The sequence below is a fragment of the Rhincodon typus genome, chromosome 34 (genome assembly GCF_021869965.1).
Source record: "Rhincodon typus isolate 14 chromosome 34, sRhiTyp1.1, whole genome shotgun sequence".
In the NCBI taxonomy this organism is placed as follows: domain Eukaryota; kingdom Metazoa; phylum Chordata; class Chondrichthyes; order Orectolobiformes; family Rhincodontidae; genus Rhincodon; species Rhincodon typus.
In genome coordinates this window covers 15,912,805-15,928,664 of record NC_063365.1, presented here as the reverse complement: position 1 = coordinate 15,928,664, position 15,860 = coordinate 15,912,805, and positions in this window count along the sequence as shown.

The window sequence follows — 15,860 nt, the reverse complement described above, 5'->3', positions numbered from 1 at the left end:
TTCAAGTTCCCCTCCAAACCATTCACCATCCTGACTTGGAAATATATCGCCGTTCCTTCACTATCACTGTGTCAGAATCCTGGAATTCCCTCTATAATGGCATTGTGGGTCAACTCATGTAAGGTGGACTGCATCGGTTCAAGAAGGCAGCTCACCACCACCTTCTCAAGGGCAAATAGGGGCAGGCAATAAGTCCTGGCCAGCCAGCGATGCCCACATCCCACAAACGAAAAGAAAAACATGATTCTAATGTGTTGGAGTTGCAATCATCCAGGCAAGTAGGGAATGTTTCATCACACTCCTGACCAATGTTCCCTCGATATTGCATGGCTACTCAGAGATTCCACATACATCGATCAGTGTGCTGACACCTTGGCTTCTGCTTTTGGAAGCCTCTGCTGCACATGGACCTCAGAGGTTCACGCAGCAGAAAAAATAACTGGGAGAATGTTGCTCATGAAAGTTTGGCCTTGTACATAGTTGACAGGCTCTGGAGAGTCAGGAAATGAGTTTTCCAACTTGGTCTTGTAGCCACAGTATTTAAATGACTATTTCTGTGCAGTTTCTGATCAACAATAATCCCCAGGATTATTGATAGTAGTAGGAGAATCAATGATGGTAACATTATTGAATGTCAAGGGTTGATAGTTAGATTCCCATTTCCTGGTACTTGTGTGCCATGAACGTTACTAGCCATTTGCCAAACCTGGATATTGTCCAGATCTTGTTGCATTGAACAAGGACTGCTTCAGAATCTGAGGAGTCACAAATGTCACTGAACGTTGTGTGATCATTAGCGAACATTTCCACTTCTGACGTTATGACGAGGGATGGTCATGGATGAAGCAGTTGAAGATGGTTGGGTGTAGGACACTACCCTTAGGAGCTCCAGCAATGATGTCCTGGAGCTCAGAAAACTGATCTCCAACACCCGCAACCATATTCCTTTGTGGTAGATATGATTCCAATCAGCAGAGCTTTCCCCAGTTCCCATTGATTTTATTAGGGCTCCTTGACATCACATTCAATCAAATATTGCCTTGATGTTAAGGGCCATCAGTTTCATCTCAGATCTTGAGTTCAGCTCTTTTGTCCAAGTTTGGACAAAGGCTAAAATAAAGTTAGGAGTTAAGTAGTGTTGTATCATAGTATCCCTACAGTGTGGAAGCAGGCCATTCAGCCCATCGAGTCCACACCAACCCTCCGAGGAGCATCCCACCCAGACCCACCCACCTATCCTATCCCTGTTATGCTTTACTACCCACACCCCCACCCCAAACCCCACCCCACTCCCCTAGCCTGCAAATCCCTGGATACCCTGGGCAATTTAGCATGGCCAATCCACCTAACCTGTACATCTTCGGACTATGGGGAGGAAACCAGAGCGCCCGGAGGAAACCCACACAGACACGAGGAGAGTGTGTAAACTCCACACAGGTAGTCGTCTGAGGGTGGAATCAAACCCAGGTCCCTGGCACTGTGAGGCAGCACTACTAACTACTTTACCCCTTCAAGTTGAGTAACTCTGGTGTAATCCAAAGTGAGTGTCGGTGAGCAGGATTTTTACTGAGCAAGTGTTGCTTCATAGTACCATTATGACTCCCTCCATCAGTTTGCTAATGATTGAGAGTGGATGCCAGTATTGTAGCTATACATGGCGCACATGTCTTCAGCAGTATTTTTGCAATATTTTCAGGGCCTATAGCCTTTCCATTATGGAGCACTTTCAGCAATTTCTTGATATTATGTAGAGCGAATCAAATTGGCTGAAGACTGGCAAGTATGATATGTTAGGGACTTCTGGAGGAGGCCAAGATGGATCCTCCTTTCGGCACTTCCAGCTGAAGATTTTTGCAAATGCTTCGGCTTTACCTCTTACACTGAAATGCTGGGGTTTCCCATTATTGAGGATGAGAATATTAGTAGGATCTCCTCCTCCAGTGAGTTGTTTAATGGTCCATCACCATTCACAACTGGATGTGATAGGACTGCAGAGCTTAGACCTGGTCCATTGATTGTGAAGTTTCTTAATTCTGCCCACCATTTACTGCTTATGCTGTTTGTAGTCCTTTTGCAGCTTTACCACATTGATACCTCATTTTTAGGCATGCCTGGTGCTGCTCCTGGCACACCCTCCTATAATCTTCATTGAACCTAGGGCTGATCCCCTGGCTTGATGGTAATGAAAGAGTGGGGGATATGCTGGGCTATGAAATTCTCCTGTTGGCCAAGGTGCCTCACGGATGCTTAATTCTGAGTTACTTAGTCTGTTTGAAGTTTATCCTATGTAGCACAGTGATAATGACACACAACACAATGCAAGGTAGCCCCAGTGTGAAAATTGGACTTTGTCTCCACAAGGACTGTGTGTAGGCCACACTTACTGATTCTGGCATTGGCAGATGCATCTGTGGCAGGTAGATTACCAAAATATAAAGTCAAGTATGTTTTTCCATCTTGTCGGTTAACTCACCATTGACCCAATGCAACAGCAATGTCCTTTAGGACTTGATAAATTTGATGAGTAGTGGTGCTACTGAGCCACGCTTGGTGATAGACATCGAAATCCCCACATTCTGCATCCTTCCCACCTTCAGAGCTTCTGTACATGGTGTTCAACATGGCGGAGCATTGATTCATCAAATGAGGACTGTCAGGTCAACTCACCAGTTGTACCATTCCATAGCTGGGTCTGTCCTGCTAGTGATGGTGGTATCTGGGACAGTGTGTGTTAGGTATGGATTCCAGGAGTGTGACTAGGTCAGACTGTTGCTTGACTAGTCTGTGCAATGGCTCTCCCAATTTGGCACATAACCCCAGGTGTTAGTAAAGGTCAACAGGGCTGAGTTAACAGTTGTCATTTCTGGCAGTCATTGTCAGGTGGTCCTTTCAGTTTCATTTCTTTTTGAAGATTTTAGTAATTAAGATACAACTCAGTAGTTTGCTAGACCATTTCAGAGGGCAGTTGAGAGTTAACCACATTATTGAGGGTTTGGAGTGATGTGCAGGCCAAATAAGATAAGGATTGCAGTTTCCCTCCCTAAAGGATATTAGTGAACCAAATGGAGTTTTCTGACAATCGACAGTGGCCATCATTCAACTTTTAATTCAACTTTTGAAAAAGAATCATATTGGACTTCTAACATTAACTATGTTTCTTTTCACAGATGTTGCCAGACTTCCTGAGTTTCTCTAGTGCTTTCTATTTTTACTTCAGATCACTGGCATTTGCAATGCTTTGCTTGTATATATCATGAAAAACAAGAGTTATAACAACAAGCTCTGTAGAACGGCACTACAAACCTTCCTCCAATCCAAAAAAACCTTTTTATTCCATGAGCTGCAGATTTTCTCACAAGTATGCTGTGTAGCAATACATCAAATATCTTTTGAAAGTCCAGACACACATTCATGGTGTTACCCTCATCAAATAATTTGTTACCTCTTCAAAGAATCCTAGCAAGAGTCTATGCTGGCTTTTCCTAAACAGTTCACCTTTTACCTTGTGACTACAAATTCTATTCCAAATAATTGTTTCTAGAAGCTTCCCACCACCGACAACAAAGTTTCTGGTCTGTAATTGCTGGACTTATCCTTATAACCTGCTTTAAACAAGGACTTAATATCTGCAATTCTCAAGTCCTCTGGCACTTTCCCAGAGTCTAGGAAAGACAAAGGTTATGGCCAATGTCCCCATGATTTCAACTCTCACTTCCTTCAATATCTGCAAATGCATCTCATCTGGTCCCAATGTCTTGACAACCTTAAGTACTAAAGGTCTGTACCAATCATTTCCCAGCAGCTACTTCACAAGAAAAGACTGTTACTCTGTCAATAACAACAAAAAATACAAAAAACAGGGAGGAATATAGTAAATGGAAAAGGAGAGGAATGAAGGTTAAGAAAAAGGCACTTCTGTGCCAGGCAATTTACAAAATATTTTTTGAAGCGTAATTGCTGTTTCAATACAGGAAATGGAACAGCAAATTTACACACAGAGAATTTCTACAACAGTGAGATACTGACTGGATCATCTGTGTTTTTAAAAATGCTGCTGCTTGCAGGATAAATATTCCCCAATTTACTAGGGATAACTACTGTATTTTGTCAAATAGGGCCACGTGATCTTTGATACTTACTTGATAAGCTATGTCAGGATGTTTGGCTTAAAATTTCATCTGGCTCAGACAGAGTGCTATCATCGTGTGAAGGCTAACATCCTGAAGTGGACTACTTGAAGGTAAGTAGTGAAAATTCAGGCTTTACATTCAGAAACACATGTAAAATTGAAACACTGTATTAGCAACTACTACATTTGTTTTAATTAACTTTAATCCCTCTCAATTTAATTTATGGCTCCCACTTGACTGAAGAATGAGAAAGGCGAACCAAAGAATTGACTGTGATCATCTAAACTGCTTCAAGTTATTCAATTCAATTTTGAAATGTTTGCATGAGCCTTTTAATTCAAAGTTAATTCCTGTGCTCCAAATGAATAGTTTATAGCAAGCATTAAAATAGTTGCTAGGTGTATAAAAGACAAAAGACGCTGACTAATAACACTTATAATAATCTTTGTGTCATCAGAAAGACGTTTTATTTGGAGTTTCTGCAGAACTATATCTCTGGAAGATTGGGGTAACAAAAATGTGAGAAGTTATGTACAGTATAAGTATTGTAGCAGATTGATAATGCTTGCAGTTCACAAAGTGATTCAAAATCCCACTGTAACACAGGTACAATGGTTTATTTTCCTTCCATGGAAGGGTGTGTAAAGGGCGTATCTTTTAATCCATCTGTATTTTAATTGTAGACTGAAATGCGAAAGGGACTATTTTAAAATCCAAGGATTGTTGAAAGATTTCTGGACATGTTAAAAGCAAGTTGCTGAAGCTCACTGCTGCTTTGTTCAAGTGGTGGGGGAGTGTATTGCAGACCAGCTGGCACCAAGGGTGTATACAAAGTGAGATTCGATCAGCAACAAGTACCTGATTGGTTTGTGGATGATTAAAGTGCCATCTGCTTGCCAACAACGGTGTGATTGGCTCCTGGGTAGCTGAACTGGTGGAGGGTGTGAGCGAGGTGGATAGAAGTCTTTGGGACCTTTGGAAGGGGAGTTGATGGGTCTCTCTGAAGGGGAATATACCCGAAGGCTGAAGAAAGCAGTTTATCTTCTCCCACTGACTTCTGTAAGCTGTGGCTTTTAACCACTAAGCCAGAGGCTGAGCCTTGAGTTCAGTTATTGCCCCAAACTTTGATGCCTGAAGCTCACTCGTTCAACCATTCACTGGGCGTTAAAAGTCCAGGTTGAATCAAGTGGAATACAGTAAATTTAAAATGGTGTGCCTAAGTGTACATGAGTACTCAAAGCATGTAATCTTTTCCATCTGTTCTCAATGAGACAATTCTTTTAAGAAACTGAGAATTGCAACCCTAGTTAGCTATTAAAGTAGGACAAACTCCCTTTACACAACAAATTTAAGTCAACACTTTCCCTCGCTTCATTAACTTAACAGAATCGATTTTGTCTGCATAGACATCACATTCCATGATTTAGTGTAGAACAGCAGGAATGATGACTGCCTAATGTCCTGTTTACATGGCAGTCTCTAATTCAGTTTTGCACTAATGTTGAGCTATTTTGAAATAAAATCCTCTGTATGAATGATGCAAATGTGTTTGTTCCACTCTCACTGAATACCTACCTTATGATGCCAGTTTTAACTCAGCTGTGAAGCAAATCAGTGGAGTGTGAACAGTTTGCAAATCCCCTCTGATTTTCTGCTCCATTGTGTAACATAGTGTATGCAACTGATGTATTCTCCACTGCCTGTTGTGTATATTGCTTTAGGGAGAAGATATCCTGTAAATATTGAGGAAGATCAAATTCACCTCTGATCAATAGATATGAACTGACAACATCAAGCACTCTGAAGTCTTTTCCCGAACAGACAAAAGCTTGTTTATACTAACACCCTGTAGATAGTGACAAACAGCAGCTAAATCAAGAAGCAGTCAACTGAAGCCTGTTGTCATTATACCTGGCACAAGTCAAAATAGCTGGCTTAAAGGAAGTTTAGCTTGGGGTTCAAATCACAGTGATGGCAAGGGTAGATTTGAAGTTTCTATTTCCCACCATAATTAGGTCAGGAGACAGAAAAAGCAAAATTACGAGGCACACAAAATATGGATACCTCTACCGTTGCTAGAGATCTGACACAAGGCAGAAAATGCTGGAAATATGCAACAGTGTCCCTACCTCTGAGCCAGGAGGCCTGGGTTCAAGTCCATCTGCTCCAGAGGTGTGTAATAACGTTACAGAACCAGGATGATTGGACAATAGCTATAGCCCACAAATAGGCTATTTAGCCCACTCTGCCTGTGCTGACTCTTTGAGAGAGTTATTAATTATTCTCACGCCTCGGCTTTCTCCCACAACTCTGCCACTTCTTTTCCCTTTTCTACGGAAAGGCTAAGAGGTGAAAGTTTGGGCAGAGATTTATCGTTAAATTCATTGTCCTATTTACCAAATCTCTGGAATAATCTCTTTTCTGTACAAATTGAATAGAAATTTAACACGGCTGACAGTTGTTTAAATAGTGGACAAAATGGCTTCTGCTGTCATGTCATCATTACAAATGGTTGACAGAGGTCACATGACCATTTCAGGGCTACAAAGGCACCTCTCAAAGCATTCTCATTCTTGCTAAAAAAAACTGTGGCAGAAATATAATTTTCAGTTGCAAATCACTTACACACATGGTTTACAATAAATGCACAGAAAACTGTTCAATCCAGTTTGTCCCACTTTGTCTAACCTTACACATGCACTGAACAAATCTTTAAAGCAGTCATGTGTGATGTTGTTCATCTGGTGTCCACTCATTCCTGTGATGATGTTGCCTCTCCAGGGAATGTCGTTACCATGGCAAGTGTTGCTGCTTTGGGAATTGTTCCTGCTGATCGGTCATCTGGAATGGCGAATGTTTGACTTCTGAGACTGATGGTCAATTCAGTCCCTTGCATAGTGGAGAAATCAAATTTTCTTCTCATTGTTTATGGTTAACTAATAGTGCATTTCTTTGCCTTCCTCAGACTACACCTAATGCTTGGATAGAGTCATAGAGTCTTAGAGCATGGAAACAGACACTTCGGTCCAACTCGTCCATGCTGACCAAGTCTCCCAAACTAAACTGGTCCCATTTGCCTGCCTTTGGCCCATATCCCTCTAAACCTTTCCTATTTATGTACCTGTCCAAATGTCTTTTAAACATTGTAACTGTACCTGCATCTAGAACTTCCTCTGACAGTTCATTCCACATTCGAACCACACTCTGTATGAAGATGACTTGCATGGATGCACTGTATCATTTCTCTTCTAACCTTCTTAAAGATAATAACTGTGGTTCCTTTGTAAGAGACGCCATCTTGGACAATACCCCTTCTCTGTATTCCCAATATCTTCTTATAGTGACAGGCTCACCACCACTTTCTCCAGGGCAACTAGGGATGGGCAATAAATGCTGGCCCAGCCTGAGACACCCATTTCCCATGAATGAAATATAAATAGGTGTGTACTTGAGGGTTAATAGCTATCCTTTTGTCACTATTTCCTGTTGCACTTGGAGAGTTGCATCATTTGTTTGATCTGAGCAAGATGCTAATATGTCAGACTCCATGTCCCTGCTAGGTTAATAACTCCTGGTGTGCTGCTTCTTCTTGTTGAACCTGTAACATTTCATGCCCTGTTTTAGCATCATCAACTTTCTTCATATAGACTACTGCTGTCAGCAGCATGTCGACAATATACATCCACTCCCCCACTTGCACTTCATTTCTAAATGATATCTTTGCAAAAAAGTAACATCCTTTGCAGGTGCTTTGTGACAGATAGAAACAATTTGAGAAAGAGGGTTTGAGGTGGCTTGTGGGCAGATATTCCTGTCACATTGTCTCTCCCAAACAGATGTTGATTAAAATGGTCACAAGCATTGACAATAGCAAGGCATACTTTCTCAACCTGTGCAGACCATCATTCAGTTTGTGTGAATGCTGTGGATGAAATTGGAATTGCTTGTTCCTGTTTCATGACAATTCCTCTAAACCCACATCTCACTGGAATCACACTACAAGGTGACTTCATAGTGGACAGTGTACCATTTTAGCATTGCTGTTGTCATCAATAGTTGCTTCATGTGAGTGGAAGCTGCTTCTTTCTCTGTGACCCAACATCACTGAATATCATTTGCATTAAGCTTGAGTAGATCACAAGGGAGATCAATCACAAGGGAGACACAGCGGTCAGCACTGGTCCCTCACATTGTCAGGGGTCTGGGTTCAATTCCAGCCTCCAGTGACTGTGTGGAATTTGTACATTCTTCCCATGTCTGTGTGAGTTTCCTCTGGGAGCTCTGCTTTCCTTCTACAGTCCAAAGATGTGCAGGTTAGGTGGATTGGCCATGCTAAATTGCCCATAGTGTCCAGGGATGTGCAGGCGAGGTAAATTAGCCATGGGCAATGCAGGGTTACGGGGATAGGGTAGGGAGTTGGGTTTGGGTGGGATGCTCTTTGGAGGGTCAGTGTGCTCTCAACGGGTAGAATGGCCTGCTTCCACATTGTAGGGATTCTATGAATTGGACACAAACTTTGCTAGGTTATTCACACATCCAACAAATAGTTGCACCACCTCCATAATACTGTTTGTTACTCAAGTCATGCTGTGTTGTAGCTTCACCAGGTTGACACTTCATTTTTAGGTATGCTCCTGGCCTGCTCTCCTGCATGCTTTATTGAACTACATTTGATCGCATTGTAAGAGCAGTGTCAGGGATGTGCTGGGCCTGTGGTTGTATATTGTAGTGGAGTATAATTGTACTGCTGCTGCTGGCCCACAGCACCTCACGGACACTCAACCCTAAATTGCCAGATCTATTTGAAGATTATCCCATTTAGCATGGTAGTAGTGCCACACAACATGATTGAGAGTATCCTCAGTATTAAGACATGATTTCACCTGCACACGGACTGTGTGGTAATCACTGCTGATGATACTGTCTTGCAGATACATCTGCAGAAGCAGGTTGACGAGGATGAAGTCAAGTATGCTTTTATCTCTTGAGAGATACCTTACCAGCTGCTGTAGACTCAATCTAGCAACAATGTCCTTTAAAACTGTTCAGTAGCGGTGCTGCTGAGGGATGCTTGGAGAGGGACATTGCATTCTAAGAAATTGGTTCAGTCTGTGCACTTGCTACCCTCAATACTTCCTTTAAGTGGTGTTCAACCTGGAGGAGAACTGCCTCATCAGCTGGTGGGTTAGGAAATTGCAGCAGGAGCTTTCCGTGCCCATGTCTGACCTCACATAATAAGACTTCCTATGGTCCAGAGTCAACATTAAGGGCTCCCAGAGCAACTCTCTACCAACTGTATACCAATGTGCCACCATTTGTGCTGGTAATGACATTACCTGAAACATTGTGTAAGGTATGATTTCATATCACTACTTGAGGCTGTTGATGGGCTAGTTTGAGAGACAGGTTGTCGATTTTGAAATTTGTCCCCAAATGTTAGTAAGGAAGACTTTCTTTTCAGAATCAAGAGAGCTGAGTTTGCTACTTTCATATTAGTACCTAAGTTGATAGTAGGTGGTCTGTCTGGTTTCACTACTTTTTTGAGACTTTTTAGCTGGGCCATTTCAAAGGGCAGCTAAGAGTCATTTGTGGCCCATTTCGTATGTACGGTAGATTTCCTTCCTTAAAAGAGCATCAGTGAATCAGGTCGAAGTTTTTGCAGGAAGGGAGTTATTGTGGTTGGTCAGTGGGAAGGGTGGAGTGGATAGGTGAGTCAGAAGATGGACAGCTTGGGGGAGGAGAGATTTTGAAGCTGGTGAATTCAATATTCAGGCCTTTGGACTGTGAGCTCCCAAGGCGAAGTATGAGGTGTTGTTCCTCCAGTTTACATTTGGCCTTACTGTGACAGTGGAGAAGGCCAAGGATTGACATGTCACCAAGGGTGTGGGAGGGGGAGTTAAAATGGACGGCAACCGGAACGTCTGGTCTGGTGCGTGCAGAGCACAGATGAGCCGCAAACCGGTCCCCAAATCTGCCTTTGGTCTCCCTGATACAGAGGAGACCACATTGGGAGCAATGGATACAGTAGATGAGGTTAGAGGAAGTGCAGGTGAATCTCTGCCAAATTTGGAAGGATTGTTTGGGGCCTTGGACAGAAGTGAGAGGGGAGGTGTAGGGGCAGGTGAAGCACCTCCTGCGGCTACAGAGAAAGATAACCGGGTATGGTAGAAGGGTTAGTGGGGAGTGTGGAGCTGACAAAGGAGTCACAGAGTGAACAGTCCCTGCGAAAAGGGGACGGGGAGGGGAGGGAAATATCTTTTTGGTGGTGGGGTCCGATTGTAGGCAGTGGAAATGTCAGAGGATGACGCGCTGTATTTGGTGGTATGTGAGGACTAAGGGGATTCTATCCTTATTGTTCTTGAGGGGAGAGGGTTTGAGGGCAGAAGCACGGGAAATGAGGGAGATGCAATTGAGGGCATCCTTAAAGACAGAGGAGGAGAATCTATGGTCTCTAAAGTAGGACAATATGTGGGAAGTCCTAGAGTAGAGTGCCTCATCCTGGGAGCAGATGCAGCAGAAGTGGAGGAGTTGTGAGTATGGGATAGAACTTTTGCAGGAGGACGGGTGAGAGGAGGTGCAGTCGAAGTAATATTGGGAGTTAGTGGGTTTGAAATGGATGTCAGTGGTGAGTCGGTTACCGAAGCTGGAGACGGAGAGGTCCAGGAAGGGGAGGGAGGTGTCAGAAATGGTCCAGGTGAATTTGAGGGCACGGTGGAAGGTGTTGGTGAAATTGATGAACTGTTCGAGTTCCTCATGGAAGTACCAATACAGTCATCAATATAATGGAGAAAGAGGTGAGGGATAGTGCCAGTGTCGTTGTTGAAGTGGGACTGTTCCACAAATCCTAAAAACAGGCATTTTGTGGTTGGTCAGTGGGAAGGGAATCATTGTGAATCATTTGGATTTTTATGACAATTGACAATCATCATCATTGGACTTTTAATTCTAGATTTTGGAGGTCTTCAAAATCCACTTAGGACCTGCTACTAATGTTATTTGTGAATACAAAGATGCTCAACACCAGAGCTCAAAAACAATGGAATTCAAATTGTACCAGCTGCCATGCAAGAGTTCATAGCTGTCTGGGGTGTCTGGGTCTCTGGATTACTACCAACAATAGCTCTAGGTCATCGCCTCCCAGAAAGTAAGTTGAGTGTAAGGTTTTCTTTTTTAGGCGGAAATGCTCTCTCATGTGGGAGGGAAATCACTTATTGCCCAAGACAATCCTATTTATGTTCAGATCATCCTTCTGTTGTCTAAACATCTCGCAGCAATCGCATACAGACCAATATTTTCCATTGTTCATATTATGTTCATAAATAACATTAGTAGTAGGGCCTAAGTGGGTTTTAAAGACTTCCAAAATTTCACAAAACTGGCTTTTCTGCTCCTCAATGAGTCCTACGGTGCAATACAGCTTGGATCATTCTTTCCCCAGCAATAAGAATTTGCTTCTTAATTTTGTTCAAAGTTCTTGTTTAACGATGACAATGTGATAGTTCTGTCCTTGCATTTAACAATTTCTAATTCATTTTCAAATCTTTTCATCTCTGTGGGAGCAGATAGAGAAATATTCAAAGCCACACTGACTCACTCCAGCAATCAACACTCTAAAATTTCAATCCGCAACATTGTAATTATTTTCTGCTGTTCCTTAGAGGGGTTGGTTTCATCATCAATTCAATTTCAGCTACACGTTGCAGACATCATATTCAAGTGGTACATGAAAAAGCTTCTGCTCTCAAACCTTTGTACAAAGAATAACATTAAAAATCACAAGACTAGAGCAACACAAACTCCTAGTTAAGTGACACCTAGATTTTAAAATCCTCATCATTATCACTAAAAGATGCATTTCAACTGCACTAGTCTCAGTCCTCTGAGGTATCTGCTCCATCTAATTCTAACCTGGTGAGCATCCTAACATTTGGTCGACATTTGGACACATCACCTTCAGCCAGCTAATCCCTAAACTCTGGCTTTCCCAGCTTAAACCTCTCAATTTCTCTAACCCCCTTCCAGACACGAAGATCTATGCCTGGACCAACTTTGGTCATTTCTAATATTCATGATGTGGCTCAGAGTCAAAGTTTGTTATTTAACATGACTGCAAAGCACCATCGAAGATTTCAGCACTCTATAAATGCAAGTTTTGATGTGATCTGACTAAATGTGCAAGTGAAAGAGCTGCATGGAAAGGAACAGCTTGTGTGAAATATATACTTGCGCAGCCAAGTCTGATTTGTAAGCAGTAATGACTGAACTTAGTAGCACCCCCATTGCAACAATGTAACTGGAGTTTTATGAAATATTCAGAACATATTTGCCACAAAGACCAATTTAACACTTACCCCACTTGTGAAAATAGAAGCAGTCACATTTTGATTGTGAGATAACAAGGTGTAGAGCTGGGCGAACACTGCAGGCCAAGCAGCAGATGAGCAGGAAAGCTGACGTTTTGGTCTAGACCGGAAACGTCAGCTTTCCTGCTCCTCTGATGCTGCTTGGCCTGCTGCGTTCATCCAGCTCTACACCTTGTTATCTCAGATTCTCCCGCATCGGCAGTTCCTACTATCTCTAACATTTTGATTGTGTTTGGTAGTCTGTCCATTTTTCTGTAAAAACACTAGACAGTTGCCTTGAAGTACAATTTAACCTCAGCCTTCAATAAAATCAGGGAATGGCCAATTGTGGCTCCTATGAGATTAAGCATTCTTCTAAACTAAAACGAGGCTTGAGTTTTTCCAGCTTTTGTACAATCAAGGCAAAGAATCTCCGTTCTGGCGCGTGAACATTTTCCTTTCAAAGAATTTCCTGCTCGAATATAGCAGGTCTTAGCTGATTTATTGGAATTTTTATTTTTTTCATGGGATGAGCGCATCACTGGCATTTGTTGCACATCAGTAATTACCCTCGAACTGAGAAGCTTCTTAGCGCAGTTAAGAGCCAACAACATTGCTGTGAATTGAGTTACATTTAGGCCATATAGGGTAAGGAGGCAGATGGCGAGAAGAACACTTGTGAACCAGTTGGATTTTTACAACAATTGTCAATAGTTTCATGGGCACTATTAATAAGGCTAGTTTTATATTCCAAGCATTATTAAATTCTACCAGCCACATAGTGGGATTTATAGTGTCATGGAAACAGACTCTTCAGTCCAACCAGTCTATACGGAACATAATCCCAAACTATGCTTAACCCACCTGCCTGCATTTGGCCCCATCCCTCCAAACCTTTCCTATTCATGCACTTTTCCAAATGTCTTTTAAACATTGTAATTGTGCCCACTTCCTCAGGAAGTTCATTCCACACACAAACCACCCTCTGTGTAAAAACATTTGCTCCTCCTGTCTTGTTTAAAAATCTCTGCTCTCACCTTAAAAATGTGCCCCCTAGTCTTGCGAGATCCCCCCAGCCTAGGGGAAAAACTACCATTACGCCTATCCGCACCCCTCATGATTTTGTAAACTTCTATAAGGTCACCTCTCAACCCCTACGCTCAGGTGAAAAGAGTCCCAGCCTATCCAGCCTTTCTTTATAACACAAACCTTCCATACCTGGCAACATCCTGGTAAATCTCTTCTGAACCCTCTCCAGGTTAATAATATCCTTCCTATTTGAACTCATATCCAGAGTACCAGCCTGAGATTCACTAGTTCAATGACATCATCACTATGGCACTGACTCCCTAAAATGATGCTCAGTGGGATACTTTTATTAGGCTGGAATTGTTCTCATTGGACAAGGTTTGTAGGAAACTGAAGAGACGTTCAAAATGATTACATGCTTGATCCAAGGTTTTTTTTAACAATTGATTTACTGTTATAAATATTTGTTACAAATACAGTACAAGGTGTTGCTGCTTCCCAGAGCCATCTTAAAATTAATCAGTGTATAAAAGGTAGAAAAATAAAGAAATAAAGTTAAAATTCAACATTATAGTCCTTCTTAAGTGGGCCTGGATCGAGGCTCAACCATCCTGTCACGGAGACCAACATCAGCACAAGTAGTCAGCCAGCCTCCAGTCCTTTCACCATGCTGCGCTGCTACCGCTGAACTGTGTCGTCATTCTTCAGCGCCATCTTGCCTCTACCAACAACGCTGCTGCCATGATACCATGCTGGGCCAATCTTGGCAATGCAACCATCACTGAAGGTGCCTGGTCCTGCACTAGGCCCAATCTCACCTCCTTCCGCCACCACCAAGAGGAGCATAACTTGACCCCCCTCGCCGCCGCAAAGAAAAAAAATCTTGCCTCCGATGCCCCGGACACTTCAATGCCATCCAAGCTGCTTCCAAGAGCAAAGTCGCGTAATTCACAGGACGCACAATTCTTAGAAGAAATAGGAGTGAGATACTGGCTGAATGGATGCATTTTCCACTGTAAATTTCAAAGCAAATTTGATAAATGCTCAAAGGAAACATCTGCTCTGGAGAGAGATACTTGGAAAACTCATTCAAGACACAATGGATCAAATAATCTCTTGTTGGTGTTTAACTTTGCTATAAAAAAGCTGTAAGTAAACTTGTTTTTGAATTGAACAAATGAAGGAAACATTTATTCTATCCATTGAATGCAAGCTTACAGCCTACTGTTTATTCAAAATATTTGATGTTACTTTCCTTAATTCAAAGCAATAGTTTAGTGCTAAGAACAACTGAATCATCCAATTACTCAACATGTTTACAGTAACACCAACAAGCCACAAGGCTTGAAACCTGGGAGTTCGTTCAGTTCTGCACATGTTCACAAACTCCTACAATGAAAACTCAAAGTGCATGCTTAATTATTTGCAATGCCATCCTTAACCAAATTATGGAATTACAAAGTGATAATTTATGTATTAATCAATATTACAATTTACTTCATTCCCCCCTTTGTGTTTCAACCTACTTTTCTCCAACTTCTGAGTTACACATGTGAATTAAGTCAGATTCTTCAATGGCTGGTTATGAATAAAAATAGGAATTAACATACCATTTTTAACTTAAAATGTTTCAAGTGTCCCAAGGTCTCTCGAGGAGGAGACCAAACGTTTAAGGGTTTGAGGACCACGGTAAATTAGAGGACAGACAGAGGTAATTCCAGTTTCATGGAATCATAGATCCACTCCAGTGCAGAGAGTCCATTCAGCCCATTGAGTCTCACCAACTCTCTGAAGAACATCCCACCCAGAATCACATCCCCCGCCCTATCCCCATATCCTGCATTTACCTTGGACCAGGGTTTGATTCCAGCCTTGGATGACCGTGTGGAGCTTGCATGTTCTCCCCATGTCTGCATGGGTTTTCTCCGGGTGCTCTGGTTTCCTCCCACAGTCCAAAGATGTGCAGGCTAGGTAGATTAACCATGCTAAATTGCCCATAGTGTCTACAGACATGTAGGCTAGGTAAATTAGGGGAGTTACAGGGATAGAGGAGCTAGGTCTGGGTGGGATGCTCTTTGGAGGGTTGGTGCAGACTCGATGGGCCAAATGGACTCTTTCTGCCCTATAGGGGTTCTATGATTCCAAGTGAAGCATTACAGCATAGTAACATAAAATTAACTTCATTTTTTTTGAAAGAAATCTTTATAACCCCCAGGCCAAGCAGTGGATAAGAAACATGCAAGATCCTGAATGCTGTCAACAAGTTGAATGGAGGATGTTTGCTTTTAATGAGTCAGTATACAAGGAGGCACTGTTTTAAAATTAAAACTCACCTTTCAGGAAAGGGGTTGTGGATTTT